The sequence below is a fragment of the Giraffa tippelskirchi genome, chromosome 1 (assembly GCF_054371585.1).
Source record: "Giraffa tippelskirchi isolate mGirTip1 chromosome 1, T2T-mGirTip1v1.2.pri, whole genome shotgun sequence".
Taxonomy (NCBI): domain Eukaryota; kingdom Metazoa; phylum Chordata; class Mammalia; order Artiodactyla; family Giraffidae; genus Giraffa; species Giraffa tippelskirchi.
Window position 1 is genome coordinate 29,245,001 of NC_137275.1, and position 24,079 is coordinate 29,269,079.

A 24,079-nucleotide genomic window follows, 5' to 3' on the forward strand; every position below is an offset into this window, starting at 1 on the left:
TTCTGATACCATAAAAAGATTGGATTTTAGAGGTGAAACCTTAGAGCTGATAGTCTCTCATTTCCTTTCCACCCAGATCTGGGGGGGGAGTAGATAAACCTGAAAACTATTATGTTTTGTTATTTGTAGGGGATTAATAAGTAAACACTGTTAAGGGATACTAGTCCATATTAAATATTAAATATTTTGTATATGTCACCACTTTAGCAACATGAATACTCTGGATGCACTCTTCCAAAAGCATATACATATACAAATTCTATATATAATATCTCGGGCGATCATGAGCCCCCACCTAAAGCCCAGCTGTGGCCTCCAGATCTCAAAATAAAGAACCTATCTCTGCATTCAGCAGACAAGTGTGAGCAGACACTTCTAAGAGTTCCAGGACTTCACCTCCTTGAAAACGACATGAAGAACTGAACTCTGCACTGCCTTTAAAGGTGTTCATCCTATGCAAAGAAACTCAGCACTCATCAGAAACAGTCACCACAGCATTCTCTTCGTTATCTGGTCAGTTTCTCAAAACAGAAACAGTTCAGTTAACTCCTCTTAAAGGAAGGCTCTGGCTCTTTTCTGTTTGGAAGGCTGAGAAGCTGAGGGATAGAGAGCCTCTATCCCTCTGCCACAGTGACTTCGCACTGCATCTCTCCAGAGAGCTAATCAGTAGACATTCTGACGCTGACAATACAAACAAGCCAGGAATTAGCCTGGCTAATGCAGGTGTTATCATCTGGTAGACTGAGGTCACCACCGGAAGCCATCTCACCAGCACTGCTCAGCCACCCACCTCCTCAAGGCTCTTGCCATTCTGCACCTTCACTTAAGACGGCTGTCTTCTCAAATTCCCTTCAAATTTTTTAAAAGCAGCGTTCAATTACACATTTTATTCTACACTAAATTAGCCTCTTATCCTCTTTCTTATTCTCTAGTTTCTTAAAAGTTTGTCCTCTCTATATATCACACAGCTCAACTGTCTATAATATACTACTAAAACATACACCTATATATTCATTATTCCTCAGACTCCAAGGTTCAGTTTAAGTTATAAAAACCGGTGTTTGAAGGATTCATTAATTTATTAAAACCATTTTGGGAGACTCCCCTGGCGGTCCAGTGGTTAATACTCCGCACTTCCACTGCAGGGGGAATGGGCTCAAACCCTTGTTGGGGAACTAAGATCTCACATGCCACACATCAGGGCCAAAAATAAATTAATTTTTTAAAAGACACAATTTGATTTAAAGCTAAAAGAAGGTCTTCCAAATGTGATTTTTTTGCCACTTAGATTTACGGCCATCATTCCACCAGGCTTCCCAAATTCTGAATTTACCAGGTGAGATTGAGACTATATTAATTTCAGAGACTAAACTTAACTAACTATTCCATTAAAAAAAAAATTGTATTCCAAAATGACGAGCAAGTAGAACTGAAATGAAAACAACAGGAACAATGAGAAGAAAAAGTTTTCAAGTACTCAGTATCCTTGGTTACTTTTCCCATGACCCTGTGATTGAAAATCAGGACAGCATTTTAAAAGCTGGTCACCTTGGAAAGCATAGAAACCTCTAAAAATAAAAATCAACATTTACAGACTCTGCCATAATGGTTTCCTGGTAAACAGAAAGACATGCTTGCTATTTTACCCCCACACGGGGGTTGTGGTAATTAATTATTCAACATTTGGAAAGTGCTTTAGAGATAAGAAGCTAAGTGCTAAAAACCACCATCAATTTGCAGCAAACCGCACTTAAAGTGAACTCACCAGGTTTACTGTTGGAAACTGAGCCATTAGTCTAAGTCTACGATTTTTTTTTCTTTTTTTTTCTCTCATTTCATTTAGAACATTAGACCAAACAGCTGACACTCATATGCAACCTTCCCTTCCCTTTAGACAACCTTTGAGTGTCACTGAGTAAAAAACTAATCCTTAAAATATATGAATTCTAATAATGTGGTTTCACTGGAATTCACAGTGAGATGCTTATTAAGTATCCTTCTCTGCTTTTTATTTAAGTAACATAATGAACAGCTAATTTATTAAAAATTTCATGTGTAAAGCTTTGAGAGTAATCAAAGTCTAGTTTAACGTACTTCTACTGTATTAGTGATCATTTAAGCAAACATTTAATGTTTATGACTATATTACATATATAAATTTAGATGAACAATCTAAGAATTTATTAACTTTGATTAATATTCTAATGAAGGCAAGAAGTCATTCTATTTAAATTAAAAAATTAGGTTTTGTTAAGAATTTTTCCTTATTTACAATATATTCTGGTTTTAATCTATTCATTTTAAAACTCAAAACAGTGGTCCAAGATTTAGAAATTATTTTTACCAAAGTACAACTAAAACCTACATAAAAGCCAATCTGCCATAATTCAAGACACATGTACCCCAATATTCATTGCAACACTATTTTTACAACAGTCAGGACATGGAAGCAATCTAAATGTCCACAGACAGATCAATGAATAATGAAGATGTGATACACATATGTAATGGAATATTACTCACCCATAAAAAGGAACAAAGCTGGATCATTTATAGTGATGTGGGTGACCTAGAGTCCATTATACAGAGCGAAGCAAGTCAGAAAGAGAAACATAAATACCATATACTAATGCATATATATGAAATCTAGAAAAATGGTACAGATGAACCTATTTGCAGGGCTGGAATAGAGACATGGAGGCAGAGAACAGACATGTGGAATAGGGCGGGAGAAGGGGCGGGTGGGACAAATTGGGAGGGTAATATTGACATACATACACTACCAGGTGCAAAATAGATAGCTAGTGGGAAGCTGCTGCATAGCACAGGAAGCCTAGCTTAGTGTTCTGTGATGACCTAGAGGGATGGGTGGGAGGCGGGGAGGAAGGCTCAAGATGAATGGGATATATGTATACATATAGCTGATTCACTTTGCTGTGACTTACTTTGTTGTAACACAACATTGCAAAGTAATTATACTCCAATAATAAATTAAAAAAAAAGAAAAATCCACCTGTGTTCACGCTAAAAAAAAAGGAAGAATCATGAAGCAGTTTTTTTCAAGTAGTTTTTATTGGACTATAGTTGCTTCACGGGCTTCCCTAGTGGCTCAGATGGTAAAGAATCTGCCTGCAATGCAAGAGACCCAGTCTCAATTCCTGGGTTGGGAAGATCCCCTGGAGAAGGGACTGGCTATCCACTCCAGTACTCTTTCCTGGAGAATCCCATGGACAGTGGAGCCTGGCAGGCTACAATCCATGGGGTTGCAAAGAGTTGGATACAACTGAGCGACTAACACACACATAATTGCTTCACAATGTTGTGTCAGTTTATGCTGTACAGAAAAGTGAATCAGATATACATATACATATATCCCCTCTTTTTTGAACTTCCTTCCCATTTAGGTCACCCCAGAGCACTGAATAGAGTTCCCTGTGCTACACAGTATGTTCTCATTAGTTAATTATTTTATACATAGTATCAATAGTGTATATGTGTCAATCCCGATGAGACAGTAGCAGGCCACACTCTGCAAAGCCATCATGTGGTAACTGTGGTCACCCTGGGATTAAATATACAACATACAAGATACACAGAGAAGGCAATGGCACCCCACTCCAGTACTCTTGCCTGGAAAATCCCATGGACAGAAGAGCCCGGTAGGCTGCAGTCCATGGGGTCGGGAAGAGTCGGACATGACTGAGCGACTTCACTTTCACTTTTCCCTTTCATGCATTGGAGAAGGAAATGGCAACCTACTCCAGTGTTCTTGCCTGGAGAATCACAGGGACAGGGGAGCCTGGTGGGCTGCCGTCTATGGGGTCGCACAGAGTCGGACACGACTGAAGCGACTTAGCAGCAGCAGCAGCAGCAGCATACAAGATACAATCATTCTTACCTATGTCCATTTTGGAAACAATTTTGTGCAGAATATTAATTATTTTACTTCCTGTCTCTTACACAGCGAAAGATCATATATACAAATGTCATAATTTCATGTTTTAGAGAATTAAAAGCTGTACTGACATAATCTTCTTGGATCTGAAACTTATTTCCATTACATCGAGCTCAACAACATTTCTCTAAAAAGAGGGTTTATGCATTTTAATCCCCAAAATGCACAGTTTTTAAAAAGTCATCTTTGGTTTTAGAAAGGGCTTGTTACGAGATGAGTTTTCACCACTTTAAACATGAATACCAGTTGGTGATGGACAGGGAGGCCTGGAGTGCTGCGGTTCATGCGGTCGCAAAGAGTCAGACATGACTGAGTGACTGAATTGAACTGAACTGACCTTCTACACATCTATCAGTCTTAAATCTTTTTTCCATATCCTTTCTTCCCCAAAATTTCCCCCACCAAGGAAACAAAAAAAGCATGGATGTAAAATCTTAAATGTACTCAACATTCCTAACCTCAATAGGAAAAAAAAAAGCCCTTCTGGTTGCTGAAAGAGATGTTCTCCATGAGGCTCCTGGCTCACAGAACCAAACTAACTGTGGAATTCTGCATAGGACCCACAATACAGTGCTCAACCCCCAAACAAGGTAACACCGAGAGACAAATTTTCTCATTGACTCAGCTTGATATTTACTGTGTGTTCCATATCATCTCCAACTTCTATGGATTACTGTGTCATAAAAAGGCAGACAAATGATTTTTCATGGTTCACTCCTAATATTGTCATTTATTTTAAAGAAACTGAGAATACCTTCAAACAATTGCAAGCTAGGGAAGAAAGTGAATCCAAGAAAGGCCTTTTTTAAAAAAAAATTCCTTCAAAGGAAGTATCACAGTATTTCCTCCTCTGCTCTGCCAGCTTTAGTAAGATATGCCAACAGTGGACTATTGGTGCAAACAGAAGAAATGGGCACACTTTATGTCTTAAAGAAGTGTTTTGTGGCAGACATGATTAGCTATCTCTGTTTCAATGTTAACAGGGCAACCAGACAGTTCCTTAAAAATAAACAATTTAATATAATTGCCTGAGGGTGCTGGGGTGGAGGGGAAGTAAGTAATTTCAAGTGCAATGTTTTCCAACCATACAAATATGAAGAAGATAGAAACTGTCCAAAGGAATTAGCTATGTTCCCAAGTGAACGAGAAATGAATTGGCAGGGACTGAGCCTCCATGAGAACATTATTTTGAATCAAAACCAAATTTCTAAAACACCCCAGGTGATCCACTCTATATTTATGGAACTTAAATACTGGACTGTTGAAAAGAACGATTCTGAAATGTTTAAGAAATGAAGCAATTTAGTTAAGTGGTAATGCTGTATTTACTGATTGTGTTGTAATGTTCAGATCTAGAACCAGAGTGACAGGAAAGACAAAGAGCAAGACTCTGGTGATCTTCTGCTTGTGGGTGTGTGTACTCAGTCATGTCTGAATCTTTGCAACCCCGTTGACTGTAGCCCACCAGGTTCCTCTGTCCATGGGATTCTCCAGGCAAGAGTACTGGAGTGGGTTGCCACTTCCTCCTCTAGGGAATCTTCCCAACCCAGGGACTGAACCCACGTCTCCTGCATTTACAGGCAGATTCCTTACCACTGAGCCACCTGCAAAGCCTGGTGACCTTCTGAGATGGACACTATCACCTGGCCATGAACTGCCTTATCCAGCCACTCTCCAACACAACAGCAGAGGTGAGTCCATGTCCCCTATACTTGGAAGGTCCTTACCTACATTACTTTGAGAGAGGCTAAAACTAACACACACACCTACCTAAAACTTTCATTCACCATACATCCAAATCCTTCAAATTTCATCATCAGGGATTATCTCCTTTGCTCCTTTCTTCCAGTAAAAATTAAAGCTGCGAATACTACTAAGATACATACCACGTTAAATTATTTTTCTTACAAGGATATTGTCAGATTTTTTCCTCTTGCAAGGAAAATCAATAAAAAAATTAATAAAGAGAGCATTATCTTTTAAACTCATATTGTACTAAAAGAACCATGTTATAAGGGAAATGTAGAGCTGATAAAGTCATGTATGGTGATAATAACTAACACCTAAATCATTCTCACCATGTGCTACAAACCCTGCTAAGCATTTCACATTTATTAACTCACTTAAGAGCCTCTGAATTAAAGGAGGGAGGTTCAGATGAAGAGCTGGAGCACTAAGGATTTAGCGTCCAGGCTGCACTACCCAGATCTCCTCCTCACAAAGGAGGGGCTTCCGCAATGGGAAGGCTGGGTAACTGATAATGCTCAGCTCAGTCTTACTCCAGAGAGTCACCTGAGCCAAGGTCATAGCCCTGTCCTAGGAGAGCCCCCATCTCACGACTGGCTGACATGGGGTAGAAAGGCCTGGCTCCCTTACCTCGAGACAAGGCAACTCAGAGGAGTCTGCTCAGCTCCGGAGCTCCCAAGGGGATCAGCAGAGGCTTTGGCCGCCATCGTATCAACTTCACCTCCTCCTCTTGCCCCATCCAACTTCTTTCACTCCCTCACAGGTATTATACATCTCAGCACAAGCCCCAATAAACATCCCGCCCAATCAGAACCTGCTTTCCAGGAACCAACCTAAGACCGTCCTAGAGGCAGGACTCAAGTCCAGGCACTCTGGCTCCAGAGTCCATGCCCATAAACAGCACACTGAAATCCTGACGGTAAGGCAGATTCAGAAAACAAGCTCCATGGGTGTTTCCACAGGCCTCGGAACCTGTAGGTACAAAGAGGTCTTGGTAACAAGAACCGAAATTTGCAACAGGACTGCTGGATCTCCCTAACCTTCCCTCATTTCTGGGGTCTGTCAACCATGCTCACCACCAATCCTTTCATGACTGTCTACTCGGGCCTCTTCACTGAAGGCCACGGACTTCTGGAGAATGCCACTATTCTGCCCAGAATCCTCTCTCCTGGTCTCCTAATGCTCGAAACCTTTGAGGAAGGCACTGAGCACACAGCCACCACCTCAGGCTCCATAACCCCAGAGCCCCACTCTGCTACCTGATTGAAGCAGCCCTCCCTGGCCCACGCTTCTCAGATCCCCTCATGGAAATGGGTCCTTCCACTCTGTCTTACAGTCTCTGTAAGGCCTCGTTGTTAGGGCACAGTACCCGTCATGCCTCTCTCTCATCACAGCCTCTGGACTTCGCTTCTGGTCGTGTTCAGGACACTGCACTTCTAATGCATGGGGTGTGGGTTCGATCTCCAGGTGGGGAACTAATATTCTACATGCCATGTGGCACTGCCAAAGAAACCAAACCAAAACAACAACAACAACAACAAAAACTGTTCAACATGTTCAAATATGCTCAATTCACGAGAATACACACTTTGAGGGTCACTGCCCACCATGAAAGCAAATAGCAAAACCCTTAATCCTTGTTTAGACATAGCTCAGACATCCTCTTTACAACATAAAAGATAAGCAAAAGAACGTCTAAAGCACAGCAATATGAGAACCCTTTGTGCAGGAGCAACAGCTCCACACACCTCCAGCCCAAAGAGCACTGCTGAACTATATGAAGACCATGAGAAATGAACAAAAGGGGAAATTATTTTCAATAGATTGCTAAGAAAGGAGATAAGTATATGCAATTCATTTTAGAATGATATACATCAGCAAAATATTTTAAGACAATTTTAACTGGATGCTTAATTAGGTAAGCTTCAGTTATCAGAAAATTCAATTAAAGTGAATACTTCATACTGTAATGACAGTAGATAAATAGATCACTCCTGCAGTTTAAGCAGACAGAGCTTTATTTCCCAGAGATGGGCTTCCCAAAATATGACTTCCCCTCCCTTGATTCCACAGACTGGGATCCATGGTACCTACTGCCCAATCTTCAGGCATTCACACCCTGCCATCACACCCGAGTCGTCGACCCTGTTAGATTCCATATCCCTGGATACCCACCTTAGAACTGAACCCTTCACTGTCTGAATAAGACTGAGAAGTTATACCACCAGCTTCTGATTCAAGCAGCCACCTGCTTAAAGCCTGAGCCACCTACTCTAGCCTGGTTTTTTCTGCCACTTCGGTTTTTATATAAAGGGCACCGTATTATTCAAACCCTTATACTACAGTCCTTCCATCACAGAAGCTAAGAGCTGTGGGTCAAACAGGAATACATGGCACTGGACTTTCCAAGCTATTTAATCTGTGGGTATAATATGACATCTAGGATATCCAACTCACTTATTTTTAAATCTACAAAATAATTTTCACTTAGTTCGGAAAGCAAAGTCTTTTAGAGTAATGGAATTATCCCAAATGAACCCTGAACCAAAAGTGTTGGTTTTAAATGAACCCTGAACCAAAAGTGTTGGTTTTAATTATTCAGGAACACCCAATTTGATTTTGTCAGCAGCAAGGTGTGGACTTGATTTAGAGAAATTTTACAGGGAGTGTTAAATGATGTGATCATTTTATAGCCTCAAGTAAAACAATGCACTTATACTAGTACCTTCTGGTCAAGGTCAAGAGCTAAGATAAGACCAGATGAAGCAGGTAAACTTTATAAGAAATGTCATGTGAAGCCAGATCCACGATCCCCCAGACCACCCTTCAGTGACACCTGACAGTGACATCAAAGAGCAAGAAATCATTCTACAAAATGAAAGGTGACTCAAACAAAGGATTGTGACAGAGCTCTGAGTCAAGACAGAAGACTGTCCAAAGAGATCTATAGATCAAACATATCCATCTTTTCTTTTAAATTGTACAAATACTTGATCTACCTAAAGATTTATTCTGGGCCTCTTGAGAAGCCAGTTTCTCCTGCTGGAGTAAAATGTTCCTCACAGAAATACCTACTACATATATTTAAACTCTTCTTTTATGTTAAACCTATGTCTCTCAGTTGTATGTGGTCCTCCTAGCACTGCTGTTCTTGGATTTGCAGCAGAGAATTCACGCCTTTCCTTAGACTTGGACTCAGATAAAGGTGATGTCTCCTTTTAGACTTCACTGGTCAAGACTACAGCATTCACATAGATTTAAAGACACCCCTCTACTCTCATAATATGTAGTGCATTTCTCAGGTATGTCTGTCTTGAGGTACAAGAACAAACCTTCGAGGGAGCCATGTAGGAAAAATTCACAAGGTTCAGACACATGGATGAACATAGACATTCAGCATGAAAAGATCCCTATTAGGAGGTGATGTGTGTGTGTGTGTTAGTCACTCAGTCATGTCCAACTCTGTGATCCCATGAACTGTGGCCCATGAGGCTTCTCTGTCCATGGAATTCTCCAGGCAAGAATACCAGAGTGGATAGCCATTCCCTTCTCCAGAAGATCTTCCCAACCCAGGGATCAAATCTAAGCCTCCAGCATTGAAGGCAGATTCTTTACCATCCGAGCCACCAGAGAAGTCCTAGGAGGTGATAACTGAACTCAAATATATGCTCAAATGCAATATTTATCAATACACCAAAGAATAGTGAAATTCTTGAGATTTCACTGGAAATATCATTTACACATAATAAGTAAAACATCTGGGGCTTCTCCAGTGGTCCAGTGATTAAGAATCTGCCTTGCCATGCAAGGGACACAGGCTCGATCCCTGGTGGGGGAATTAAGTTCCCACATGGCACCGAGCAACTAAATTCAAGTGCCTCAACTAAAGAGCCTGTGTGTCACAACAAAAGATCCCACATGGCGCAACTAAGACCCGACACAGCCAAATAAATAAACAAATAAAAATAAAATATCTGTTCTCTAATGTCTCAATATATTGTGCATTAGCTCCTATTATAAGGCACACATACTATAAGGCAAGTAATATACATCGAATAATACACAGATATATATAGTAATGATATTCTCTTACCTTTATATAAAGTCCGTTATTATCACAGTCCCCTAAGAGCTGTACCATAAAGAAGTTTTACTTTCCCTCACTTTTATTTGTGTTACATCTTCCGAAGATTTTATGAGAACAACATCTGGATTTAAAACTCCTAGTTCAACACAGTATGAAAGAATGATTTGAGTGAGGAAAACACCAAATTCACAGACGTGAATACCTAAGTGAATGAATGACTCCCTGTCGCCTACCACAGGAGGCACCCATTCAGGTTTGTCAAATGATACTCAGAAAGTATCTGGGCACCAAAGAACTTATGCTTTTGAACTGTGGTGTTGGAGAAGACTCTTGAGAGTCCCTTGGACTGCAAGGAGATCCAACCAGTCCATCCTAAAGGAAATCAGTCCTGAATATTCATTGGAAGGACTGATGCTGAAGCTGAAACTCCAATACTTTGGCCACCTGATGTGAAGAACTGACTCATTGGAAAAGACCCTGATGCTGGGAAAGACTGAAGGCAGGAGGAGAAGGGGACGACAGAGGATGAGATGGTTGGAGGGCATCACCGATTTGATAGGCATGAGTTTGAGCAGGAGTTGATGATGGACAGGGAAGCCTGGCGTGCTCCAGTCCATGGGGTCACAAAGAGTCAGACACGACTCAGCGACGGAACTGACCCCGAAAGTACTAGGTGTGCCTCATTTCACCGTGTTGTTGGTTTTTTTTTTACAATACCTTCTATATATATTCTTCAGAGAAGGCATGAAAATTACAATTCCTTATAAACTTTTTTTTAGGTAAATGCCTCTTTAGAAATCTTAAAAGCAGTGCTCATTGGAGTAAGCTGGGTGAAAGCTAAGTAAAAACTGGACTATATTTTTCTAATTTCCTGTGAGTCTACAATTATTTCAAAACAAAAAGGTTTTTTTAAGTGCTAACAATTCATTTTTAATTTCAAGAAATTAGTGCATAAAACTGCGTCCAATTCAGAGAACAGATAAAATAGAGTCCTATCTAAATTAAAAGGTTAGGTAATTTTTCCAAGGAACTATAAAACATCACAAACTCTAATAACAAAAGTTTCATCTCCAAAGTTACTGGATTCCAAACTTCATGACAACACATTTCACAAGAAATATTTGAAAGACCAAAAAGCAATGATCAAAGCTATTGATACTACAGTGGAGGAATTTCTCTAGAAGAAATAGACTCTAGATTAAATTTGAGTGTAATGATTCAGCATCTCTGACTGGTCTGTCCAGATTTTTTAAGTGACTAATTATCATTCCACTAAGTAAGTATTTTCACTACAAAATATGCTACCCACTATGAGGACCATGAAAGCTACTCTGACACAGTTCTCACAGTGAGGAGGCAGAAAGTGTATGAAGACAACAAGAACACATATGAAACCAACGGCAGTGCAGAGCAGTAGGCAATAACGGGATCAATTAGTGTACAATTCACTGCTGAACATTTTGGCAGTAAAAAGTGTGAGTACTTGAATAATATTTTCTTCTGATGTTTCTGCATGGATGTTTTAGTTTCATATCTTAATGTACTTTTCAAGGGAAATTATCTGATCTCATTTATCTAAATCTTTTGAGATGCTTCCTATCTGCCTTCTCTCTTTTCCCTGGCAAAGCAGTTCAACTTGTAAAACTGCAAATGTGTGAGCTGTGTGTTTCTTCTCAACCTGTTAACACTCAGCAATTTTCTAAAGGCGATTGTAATCAGTACGCTAGCCATCCCCTGCCAGGAAGCCCTACTCTCTGCTAACATCAGGAGTGGTCATCTCACATTCCTAAGGACACGTCTCTAGAGGTCAGAGGAATGAAGGCATTTCTGCAGCAGCTCCGGTGTGAGGTCTCACTGCAGCTGCGGTCAACATGCAACACTCAAGGGGAGGGTTTTAGGAGGCCAGCCATCCACACAAGGTCTAATCAAACTTCCCGGCTGAAGATCTCACTCCGTCCTCACTCGGAACTAACATGTTTCACAAACAACACTTTCAGAACTTCATTCATGGTCAGTCTGGGGTAGAAAGTACCAAAGCCTGCGTTGTGTTTAAGACATTAAGAACCTCCAGGAACTTCCCCGGTGGCATAGTGGATAAGACCCCACCTGCCAGTGCAGGGAACACGGGTTCGATCCCTGATCCTAGAAGATTCCACATGCTGCAGAGCAACTAAGTCCCAGCACCACAACTACTGAGTCCGCGTGCCACCCTTACTTAAGCCTGCACACTCTAGAGCCTGCGAGCCACGACTAATGACCGATGCTACAACTACAGAAGCCCCCTGCGCCCTAGAGCCTGCGCTCCGTAGCAAGAGAAGCCACCGCAATGAGAAACACAAGCACCGCAACTAGAGTAGCCCTGCTCTCTGCAACCGGAGAAAGCACGCATGCAGCAAGGAAGACCCCGCACAGCCAAAAATAAATTTTTTAAATATATAATAAATAAATAAATATAGCAGTGTGTACATGTCAAAAAAATTAAAAAAAAAGAATCTCCTCATCAGGCCATTAGAGACAACAGATTTCCACGCTGAAGAGCAGGAGAAATGGAAGCGCTAATCTCACTCCACTCTCATGGGACATCAGTTTAGATATTATCATTGTCATGATCCTATTCTTTAAATAGCTGCTCTTCCCCTAAATCCACAGCGTCAATGTCTTTTAAAAGTCACAAGTGCTGAGTAGACACAAACGACAGGAGCCTTGCATCCAGCATTTAACACAGCAATAACCAGACATGCCTGGGTGCTTTTTGTTTTTAAAAGAACCACTTTAACTTCTTACAGGAATGCAATCACCCAGAACAGAAGATGAGGGTTTCTGAAATTCATTATTTGTACAATAGTAGTTTAACAAGGCACACCATAATTACCCCTTGTATTTATTTCAATTTTCCATAGCATTATGTCTGTAACAAGAAAACAAAAGCTGTCTTGTTATTCCAGATGATTCCATTTTTCCAGTAAATCACCCTAAAGCAGCCACATTTGGGTCAAGCACATATGAGGGATGCTACCTAAGATGTAAACGTCCTAATAAAATGTAGACTAACTTATGTTATTCTGAAGCAATATGTGTTACATACTCAGTACTCTGAGAACCGAGAAACAGTTTTATTTAAATGACAAAAGCCAACCAGCCAACACTACCAACACCAGCTCTCAAAAGAAAAGAAAAAGACTCAAATATGAGAAAAAAGAAAATTCAGCCTTTGGGTAAGAAAATCTAACTAGATTTACACATCAAATTCCAAGTTCCTTCTGCTGCAAGTCTGGTTTTGCAAAGGGATACCTTCTATTGTTTATCATGTAATTCTCCAAAATAAAGATCATGCAAATTCTCCTTCTATTTCATTTAAATATAAATATAGGCATTAAACTTCTTTTCAGATGAAGAAAAAAAGAGAGTCAGAAAGTCAAACCAATAGTTGAGAGTCAGATCTTTCAAAGGATTAGGAATCATTGCTTTACACAAGAGTTTATAAAGTATATACTGCTAGTTTGCTTCTGACATTATAATCAACATATCTGAGAATGATCTTATCCATACTAAGCTGAAAGGGCTCTCTGCAAGCTCCAGTTATCAGCTATTCTTCATCTTTAAATATTCAATTTTTCACAAAACACGGTTACCAGGGTATCAGCACTGGAAAACCCACCACAAGATTTTAAATCTGAAAATTGTTGGCCAGCACTGTAATTATAGAAGCAAAAAATATTCAGTGTGTAAGCTCTGAGGTAACTGCATGATGACTGCAGCCATGAAATTAAAAGATGCTTACTCCTTGGAAGGAAAGTTATGACCAACCTAGATAGCATATTAAAAAGCAGAGACATTACTTTTCCAACAAAGGTCTGTCTAGTCAGGGCTATGGTTTTACCAGTGGTCAAGTATGGATGTGAGAGTTGGACTATAGAGAAAGCTAAGTGCTAAAGAATTGATGCTTTTGAACTCTGGTGTTAGAGAAGACTCCTGAGAGTCCCTTGGACTGCAAGGAGGCCCAACCAGTCCATCCTAAAGGAGATGAGTCCTGGGTGTTCACTGGAAGGACTGATGTTGAAGCTGAAACTCCAATACTTTGGCCACCTGATGCGAAGAGCTGACTCATTTGAAAAGACCCTGATGCTGGGAAAGATTGACGGCAGAAGGAAAAGGGGACAACAGAGGATGAGATGGCTGGATTGCATCATCAACTCGATGGACATGGGTTTGGGTGGACTCAGAGAGTTGGTAATGGACAGGGAGGCCTGGCGTGCTGCGGTTCATGGGGTCGCAAAGAGTCAGACACGACTGAGCGACTGAACTGAACTGAAGCTCTGAGGGCTCACTCATAGGGTGAAGAGCACTTTAATCATTTTCGAGGGTTCTCCCGGTCCTGTGTGTGTTACCTGGGGGCATAAATTTGACATAAGCTATATAGTGAAATGGGTGATCTCAAGCTGCTTGCTATTAGACTTAATTTTTCAAGCTGATGTTTAATAAACCCTGTTCCCTGCTCAGCTTTAGCAATAAAAAGTAAAAGTCCAACTTTTTGCCATAGCCCTGACTAGACAGACCTTTGTTGGCAAAGTAATGTCTCTGCTTTTTAATATGCTATCTAGGTTGGTCATAACTTTCCTTCCAAGTCCAACTTTTTTTTCCTAAAGAAAAAAAATGTAAAAACACAGTGTGAAGCATGCAGAGTTAACAGCTCAAAAAGACTGCTTAAGTGTGTAGTTCATTCATTCAGCAAACAAGCATCTATTACTGTGTCAGGAACTGTTCTCACTATTGGCACAGTTCAAGAGTAAGGTATGTTAGAACACAACAACAATAATAAGATAACTAAAATATGTTTGGCCATTTACAGTTTTGAAGAAAGCTTTATAAATAACACCTCAGTTGTCTTCCATAATAGCTCTAATGAATTCGGTTTTACAGCCATTTTAATAATAGTGAAAAAATGAGAGATCTAGATGATTTTCTAAATTCTCCAAATCAAGTAACTTATAAGTAATAGAGCTGGGTCTCCAACTCATACCTTCCAAATGCACATTTCCATCAGTCACCGGGCAGTATCACATTACAAGATGCTCTACTTTCATGGTAACCACAGAGGATATATTCTGTACAGTTTTGAACTGTGTTAAAGCTTTTAAGGAAAAAGTTTTACAGATCCAGACTAGGGTGTGTACAAGTTCAAATACTTTTAATCAAACAAGATACTACAAAAACTGGTTAGAACCAACTAGGCCCAAGATGTTGCAAGATTCCACTTCCCCGTAGACATGCTAAGTATATGCTCATCTAATACATCAGCACATGCTAAAGGGCACACTCACAGGTGCCATGACAGTCCATAAAGGGCCAAAATGTGGGGTGTGGCCCAATTCCTGGAAATCCCTGCCCATTCCTCAAAATAGATGGAATCTCCTCCCACTTGTTAGCCTATGAAATTACCCAGCCCATAAAAACCAACAACCCCATGCCCCCTGGGCTCTGGAGGCCCTCTCATCTTCTGAGATGGCCACATGCTACCTATGGAATGTGTATCTCTCTGAATAAACTCATTTTCACTTAAAAAAAACTGCTGTAATCTCTTCACCCATTTATTTTACTTATTATATAAAAACACTGGTGAAATGAGTCTGTCTGGTTAGCTGAGCTTTCTAGACAAATAAGGTAGGTTTACTCCCCAAGTCCTAAAATGTTTCTTACTTGGGATAATATACTGGACAGGAACTCCATAAGCCAAAACCTTGAACTAGAACTTCACAGAAGAAAAACAAAGCCAATAAACATATTAAAAAGTACAAAAGGTACTCCAGGAAATGCAAATTAAAACCATAATGTGATACCACTACATATCCACTAGAATGGCTAAAATTAAAAAGAGAGATAACAGTAGCTGTTTTTAAGGATACGGGGCAGCCAAAATTCTCATTAGATGCTGGTATCACTATCTACTAGGACTGGCTCAACAATTCAACTCATAACATACATCCCAAATTCCTACCCATACCAAAAGACATATGTAAGAATGCTCAGAGCACTGCTTTTCATAATAACCAAAAACTGGGTTAAAAAAAAAAACTCAAATGTCCATCAAGAATGAAATGGCAAATTAATGTGGCCTGCTCATAAAATGAAACACGACAGTACAGTGAGAAAAAACAAACTGCTGCAAAATGCAAAACAAGAATGAACCTCACACACATAATACTGAGCAAAAGAAGTGAGGCAAAAGGATACAGAACATGTATTCTGGTAGAAAGTTCAGTAACAGGTAAAAGTAACCTGCAGTCCCAGAACGGAGGAAAGCTACCCTTGGTGGGGAGGAGAGTAGGGCTTCTGGCTGCTGAGAATAGTCTATGCCTTGGCCTTTGGTGCTGATGCCCAGGGCTCTATTCACTTAGGTAAATCACTGAACTGTTTACTTATCATTTAATGACATGCATACTCTTCTATACCATACTTTTCCCCGGTTGCTCAGTGGTAAAGAATCCGCTTGTCAATGCAATAGACGCAGGTTTAACCTCGGGGTCAGGAAGATCCCCTGGAGAAAGGAATGGCAACCCACTCCAGTATTCTCATCTGGAGAATCCCACGGACAGAGAAGCCTGGCACGTTGCAAAGAGTTGGACACGACTTAGCAACTAAACAACAACATACTTTTCTATACACGTTATATTATCATAAAAACTTAGACAGGAAGAAGAGTAAGAGAAAAGAAAGAAAGAAAGGAGAAAGGAAGGAGGAGGAAGGAAATGTATGAAGTGATGTTATCAGGAGGGTGCAAAGAGTCCTCAACCACCAAGCTTCTTTTCATTCTCACGTCTCTTAGCTCTTAGTCGACCTCTTCCTTGACTACCAAGCTGTTCTCGGGCACTTTTCAATGTTATCTACACAGCTGCCAGTACCAGGCCATTTCTATCTTTCCATCTGTAGTTTACTATTTACCACAGAGCTAGAAATGTTATAGTCAGCCACACTGCATGTGAACAGCCACTCATGTGAGGGATCTCCTATGAGTAAAGTGAATCCTCTTTAATGTATGTCTTTCTTTTTAACCTCTGTTTTGCCTGCTTAGAGGCTGTTTTGCTGATGAATATGCCAGATACAGGAGTTACCAAAAGATGGAGATGTTCCTGGGCTCTAGGGCTTCCCTGGTGGCTCAAACGTCTGGTAAAGAATCTGTCTGTAACTCAGCAGGAGGAGAAGGGGACGACAGAGGACGAGATGGTTGGATGGCATCACTGACTCAATGCACATGAGTTTGAACAAGCTCCGGGAGATGGTGAAGGACAGGGAAACCTGAAGTGCTGCAGTCCATGGGGTTGCAAAGAGCCAGACACAACTGAGCGGCTGAACAACAACTACAACCCAGGAGACCCCAGTGTGATCCCTGGGTCGGGAAGATCGCCTGCAGAAGGGAATGGCAAGCCACTCCAGTATTCTGGCCTGGAAAATTCCATGGACAGAGGAGCCTGGCTGGCTACAATCCATGGGGTCACAAAGAGTCAGACATGATTGAGCTACTAACACTTTCACTTTTTCACTGGGCTCTACCCATGAATACTAGGTCTCTAGGCTAAAGCTAGAATCAACCAACATAAAATTCCAGATCCCAGGAGTTTACTTACTTGCAAATAGTATAAGAGAATATCACTAGTGAATATATTTATGAAAAAGAAAAGAACTGCTAACTTCTTATCCAAGACATTATGAACAGCTTTGCTAATTGTATCACTCATAGAACATCCTATCAAAGAATATATTCCTTTCTCATTTTGTATTTTTATTAACTTTGATTTTTTAAATCCTCTCAAAAAGTATACTGTAAGTTTTATTTAAAACTTTTTTTAAGGTTTCCAAAACAGAAACTCAAGTGCAACAGACATAGCCTCTTTTTACACAGTAATCCACAATGTAAAAAACAAACAAACCAAAAAAAACCCTGAAATACTAGTTGTAAAATCCTTTTACATCTTAATTTATGTAACTTCTTTCTGTATTCATTCTCCATGAAAAGTAAAAGTTAGCTCTCAAGACTGGAGCTAGAACTGGGGCACACAAACTGAAAAAAGTCACCCACGGGCACTGCAGGTCCTAAAATAAAGAAGAGGCAGGTGGGTGCATCCACTACACAGAATGATAAACAGGGAACAGAAACTCTCACCTTACATCAGGATCAATGTTTATCTGCTTTAGTATCTTAAAAACTGTGACTAAAACAACACTCATTCAAGGACAGTCATTTCAGAAACAGTTATCAGTAGTTCAAAGATGAAATGCTCATTCCCACCTCAACCAATAATTTTCTGCTCAGTTTAAGAAAACCATACAAAGTTCCCTGTTCCTTGGCTTCCTCATTTTTTAAACAAGCATGATAATCCCTTACATCTACTTAATTTGCAGAAAAAGATGATGCTTTGGTTTCTAGAAACAACTACAGATGTACAGGGTTTCACCATGATGAGGTCTGTCTCCATCTTTTCGAACACATAAGTTAATCCAAAGGCAAATAATTATGAAATTATGAACATCATGAAGAAGATTGGAAGAAAAAGTTTTCTCTCTTCTTTGTCAAAGCGGGTAAATAAACCCATCATATTTCATAGCTGGCTGTCCTTTTGATGCTCTGTTGGAAATGCCATTCCACTGCGGAGACTAGAGAAATGCAATAAAAGTCACTGCCACAAAATCATTATGACAGTCATAAATATGGCTTCAGATAAAATAAAATCGGCCACCTCTACAAATGAGGAGTACTCGTGCACCTGTGCGTGTGCCTGTGTGTTGTGCATAATGTACATCGGACAAAAGGCCTGAGTAAAGTGGTGGGTTAGAGAAATCCATCTCCACTGCTGGAAAAATAACTAACAGTGTACACTACAGGGGATATAAAATATCACATTAATGTAAGAAGGACAGCAGCATATTTTCTATTTGTGACATAAATCAAACTCTTAGCTATTGGGAGAAAGGCAAACATGTATGTGAAATACAACTTAGCCCTGATCTTGTCTGAAAGAAACATTATTCTTTCCCTCCTTTCAAATTCCTACATTATGCAAAAAATCCCTGAAAGTAGCAAGATCTAGTTTCATAAAGTCTTACGAACTTTCTGGATGTTCCTAAACTATGTGTTTTGCTAAATGGCTTCCCCAACACAGATAAATTTCGTAATTCACAGGTTGGCCTCAGAAACTGCAGCCACAGTGAGAACCCAGATACGTGTTCTGCTCACAGCTTCCTCTGTCTCATCAAATCATGTACCCTGATTCTTTTCATTCAGCTATGTAAAGGAAAAACTCCTTAAAACTTTCATCATTACCACATTTTTCTCTTCTGAGTTTGTTCTTTCCACTCCCAATCTTCATACCTATCAACTCCAGCCTCGGCTTTCATTCACATTAAAAACTAACACAAAAAACGCTCCAGGAAACAAGCAGATGATGTGTATTGGCACACTTAAGTAGCAGTGAATTCTCACAGGACTAACACTAGTCCTCGTGGACTGCAGCGCCCTCAGAGGCAGGCGGAGAAACCTGATTATCTACGTGATTCACCAACTAATGTGTATTTCCTTCCCTTAAGTGCTGTGTTTTCTTTAAGATGTAAGCCATGGCCAGACTATCGATCTTGTTATCAGAACGAGAGATCAGAACCTGAAAATTATACTTGCCAGAGCTCAGTGAAAAATGAAATTACCACCAGAGTGTGCTGGAATTTGTCCCAAAGGTTACCCATTTCTATCACATTTTTTCTCTAAATATGATTCCCTGTAGTGCTTTCACACATGGTTGTAAACCCCAAATACATTCTAATCCTTTAAAAGAGGAAAATAATAACACTAACATTCATACATTTAAAGTCCTTTTATATTAACAAAATGAACTAAAAGAGATACACCACTATAAACAGTACATTCTGGATATTTCATTGGCTGGCGTCCTTATATATGTTACTAAGGCTACAGAATGACCCCGAAACATTAAATGATACTCCAAATCTCATTTTGAAGACACCTTCTTCAAGGTGTCTGTTTTCTGTTTTCACAAAGGTGGATATGCCTAGAACTATCAAACTATCCTATCTTATCCCTCCCACCCTCACACCTTGATAAATGCGCTATGCCTCAAGAGTTCATAAGAGTACTACTTTCCTCTCTCTACCCAAATATGTGGCAAGTTTTTGTCATCTTACCAGAGACGCTGAGAGAAAAGTAAAAACTATTGAATTTCAAGATGTAATAGCAAGAGAACAGAATCCTATCACTACATTTAACTTTAAAATGAAAGTAAAAGTTTTTTTCTCAGTTGTTAAAGCTATAAAAAAAAGAAGCAAATATGTTCCTTTGACTGAAGCTATACCAATAACCTCAATCTAAGTGCCATATGACCATGAAAATCACTTAAATGCTAATGTGATAGATACAAGGAAGAGAGTTCTTAAGTCAGAAACCTTTCAAAAGACATTATGTTGGCCATAAGAAGCTACTGGATACTGCTCTCATTGCTGTGAACAATCTATTCAAATCAACATGAAAAAATAAGCCCTAATGGGCAAAGTATGCTTAAATTTAATTCAGGTAATATTCAAACTCTAAGTCCCAGATACAAGGAAAAGGGGAAACATGGTACAAGGCAGTGTCTCTCAGGAAAGGAACCATCCCAGGATTTGAGACAATGTGTGTTTGGCACAGCCCAGTGTTCACGATTTCCCATTAGCCACAACTTTCTCCAGCACTGAAGTGAAATGGGAAAAGAAATGAGGAACATAAGGCAAAACTGTTAAACGCTCTTCATTGTCAAGTCTGGAAAGAGCTCGCTGAGGGACAATTACGTTGTGAAGGTAAGGTAAGGCCTTGAGAAGGAGTGAGGAGTGAGAAAAAAAAATGGAAGTTTTACAAGGAACTCTTCTGAAAAATGGTTTATGATGGTAGAACAGAGGTAGAATGGCTTCCTTCTCCATCTTTCCTGTCAAGTTCGGGGTTTTTTGCTGTTGCGATTCTTTTGTTCTTTAATTAACTTCCCTCCTCGTGGGGCTTGCTGCAGTTTGCTGATGTAGTTCCCAACTGCTACCTTCCTTTGGCGACTCTTATTAACGGACTGGCAAAGGCTGGGTAAAATGCACTTAAGAAAAAAGAAATCACCTCCTCTTGCCAAGACGCGCATGTGCCCAGTACCTGAGGAAGAGCTCCACTGTCGCCGGCCAAGAGAAATTCCAGTTTAACCTCCCCTTTCCAAATCCATTGCAAATAAGTGTGTGTGTGTGTGTGTGTGTGTGTGTGTGTGTGTGTGTGTGTCACTTGCAGAGAATCTGCCTGACTCACCCCCGCTTTCGGCGTGCCAGGGAAAGATGTGAAAGATCGGTCTCCGGGCTGGCAGTGAAGTGGGGGCCACGGTCCGGGTGGCATTGAAAGTCCCCTGCCCCCATCCCCCGGCCTCCCCCGCGATTGTGTTTGGGGATGTCTCCCTCCCCGGCAGGTGCCCGGCCACGCTGGGGCCACCAAAGCTCACCCAGGCAGGAACACACGTGTCCTGCGCCGGAGCCCAGCCCCCGGGATACAGTGGCCCCACAGTCCAGGCAGGCACGCCAGGTGAGCGCTGCGGAGGGAGGTCGGGAAGAGGGGCGCGCTTGACCATGCGGGTGTAGCAGGACCACCCAACGTTCCCCTCTAAACGCTAAGAAGAAAAAAGTACTTTTCTGCGGAATCTGCTTCCACACTCCTCCGGGCGCCCAGCCCCCGAAGATGCCCGGCCCGCAACTGACCTCTCTCGCGCTCCCCGCGCGCGCCCAGGCCGCCCGCGCCCCCTCCAGGACTTGCCCCGGGCTGACCCTCCTTCCCCGGCCCCGGCCGGGTGCTCACCTCCTGGGGTCCGGCTTCCGTCGCTCGTCCAGCTTGGCGGCTGAGTGTGGGGCTGCAGCAACCGCTGCCGCCGCTGCCGCCGCCTCCGAAGCGCTGCCCGGCGCGCCGCCGGGGCTGGAAGCCGGGAGCCCGCGGGATCCCGGGAGGCGCGGGCCCGGGGCGCGGCGGGGCCGAACCGCGGGAAGTTGTCGGCGCGAGGCGCGGGGCTCCAGCCACCCCCGCCCAAGTAGTCACAACTTTGCCGCCCGGGTGGGTGCGCGCTCCGGGGCGGAGGGAGGCGAGGACTGGGCGAGGGCGCCGGGGCGGGAGGGTCTCCGGAGCCGGCGGGACTGGACCCTGAAGAGGGGAGAGAGCGAGCGGGGGGGCAGATGTCTACACGGCCCGCGTGGTGCGTGGCGGGTGAGTGTGTGAGAGCGCGGGGCGTCTACTCTACTTTGCCTTCTGCAGCTCCTGCATATTTATGGGGATCGCCGAGGTTCCTGCCGGTAACTACCACTGCAGCGGCGGCGCCCGGCCCGGACGCCCCTCGGGAGCGAGCCCGGGGAGGGGGGTGGATCGGGCGGGCGGCGGTGGCGGAGGCTGTGCCACGAGCGCGAGCCCGCGATCCATATTTAAAGCCGCGACTGGCCTCGGCCGGCCCCCCGGCCCTGCCCTCGCTCGCGCCCGCCCGCCCGGCCCCCACCGCTCCGGGCCGCCGCTCGGCGTCACCAGCCCGGGCATCGCGGCGGCGGGGAGGGGCCTCGGGCCGCACCGCCCCCGGGGGCCCGGACTCTGCGCGCCGCGTCCGGCTGGAACTGACCAAAGACCCGGCTCCCGACCCGCCGCCTCCGCTCTTCCCTGGGTTCCCTCTGTCTCTCTGTCTCTCTTTGGCTCTCTCTGTCTCTGCCTCTGCCTCTCTCTGTCTCTGTCTCTCTCTCTCTCGCGCCCTGAGCCGGCTGCTAAGTCCCAGCTTTTTGTCCGGTTTACAAAAGATCCCCGCCGGGGAGAGCTTCCTCTCTCTTGCAGAACTGAAGTGACTGGGACAGATCACTCCTGAAGCTACTTTTATAAAAGTGGAGGGAAACAGGTAGAGAGCGCGTTGCCAGCACACAGTGTGAAATCGTGGTTCACCTCTAGCACAGGATGTCTGGGGAGAGCGCGGCTGTCAGCCTTGTCCTTCGCTTGTCACTGATGACTTCTGTCTTCCTCAACCAGTTTGGGAAATATCGTTAGTCATCCAAGGGAGTTTCTTGAGGATATAAATGGATTATTATATTTACTCTGTTCCTAAGGCTAATAGAGGTTTAAGTCCTCTTTGCCAAGCAAATAATACTAATAACAATATATCAATGACCCAGCCCCATTTTGATCAGTTAAGTAGACCATTAATATATGAACAGACTGTCGGCACTGACACCGTCTAATGTTCTGAATACTGCTAGAGAGAAGCCACTTAATGGATTTGAGCCACACAGTATATGATGTAAGCCCATGTGCATTTCCTATTAATACATATTATATATTTAATATACATGTGGAAGTCACTGACCAAACTGCATCTCTGAGGGTAACCACCGGAACACATAAAACCCTAGAGAAATAATGTCACATACTGACTACCTCCGGCAAAGATTTGTTTCCAAATTCTTTCTTCAATAGCAAGTAAACGTCGCTCAGTCGTGTCTGACTCTTTGCGACCCCATGGACTATACAGTCCATGGAATTCTCCAGGCCAGAATACTGGAGTGGGTAGCCGTCTCTTCTCCAGGGGCTCTTCCCAACCCAGGAATCGAACCAGGGTCTCCCGCATTGCAGGCGGATTCTTTACCAGCTGAGCCACAAGGGAAGCCCTTTCTTCAATACTAACCTATAATTAATAAGACCCCTAGTGGGGAAAAAAATCTGGAGGAAAATAACTTGGGGACAAAAGTCTTCTTTCCAGTATTTAAAACTGGGATAGGTGTATTATTTATTGTACCTCACCAATGCTTGCGAAACAGGTATATACTTGCACCTTTAAAAAAAAAAAAAAAACACCTAGTGTGTTTAAAATCCTTGGTTAGTGCTCAGGAGACACTGGGAATGTCTAATGTCTAAAACTGAAATGCATTAATGTCGTGTGTCTGGCTGTTGTTACATCTATGCTCACATATTTTACATGACCCACTGCAATAATGTGGGAAATTCAAAAGTTTTTTTTTTTTAAATGTAAAGATTTTGCCTACATAACTATACTTTGTTTTTAGACTAATGTTAAAATTAACTTTCAGTCCCTGAGCACACAGTTAGCAAGAATCAGCAACCCCAAAGTAAGCTCACAGGAAAAGAGAAGCCACTTTTGTATTAAGCATTTGCCATTGCTGTTCAGCAGTTTTTCACACTATGAATTATGTATTTCAACACAGCTGGCAATTTCTCATTATGATCGTGAACCAGCCATGAATGGTCAGCGTCGGTG

At 42.1% G+C, this 24,079-nt stretch overlaps 1 protein-coding gene across 2 annotated transcripts in view; it reads right to left on the bottom strand.

Moving 5' to 3' along the window:
- SLC4A4 (solute carrier family 4 member 4) overlaps positions 1 to 24,079 on the bottom strand; it is a 367,906-nt gene that overhangs the window by 332,777 nt on the left and 11,050 nt on the right. Inside the window, exon 1 of one of the 2 annotated variants that reach the window (XM_081587212.1) lies at positions 21,643 to 22,363. The exons of the other annotated variant lie outside the window; for it this stretch is intronic. The gene's annotated coding sequence lies outside the window, so the exon portion shown is untranslated. Of the gene's footprint in view, positions 1 to 21,642; positions 22,364 to 24,079 lie in introns of those variants that run through there. 2 annotated transcript variants of the gene reach the window in all.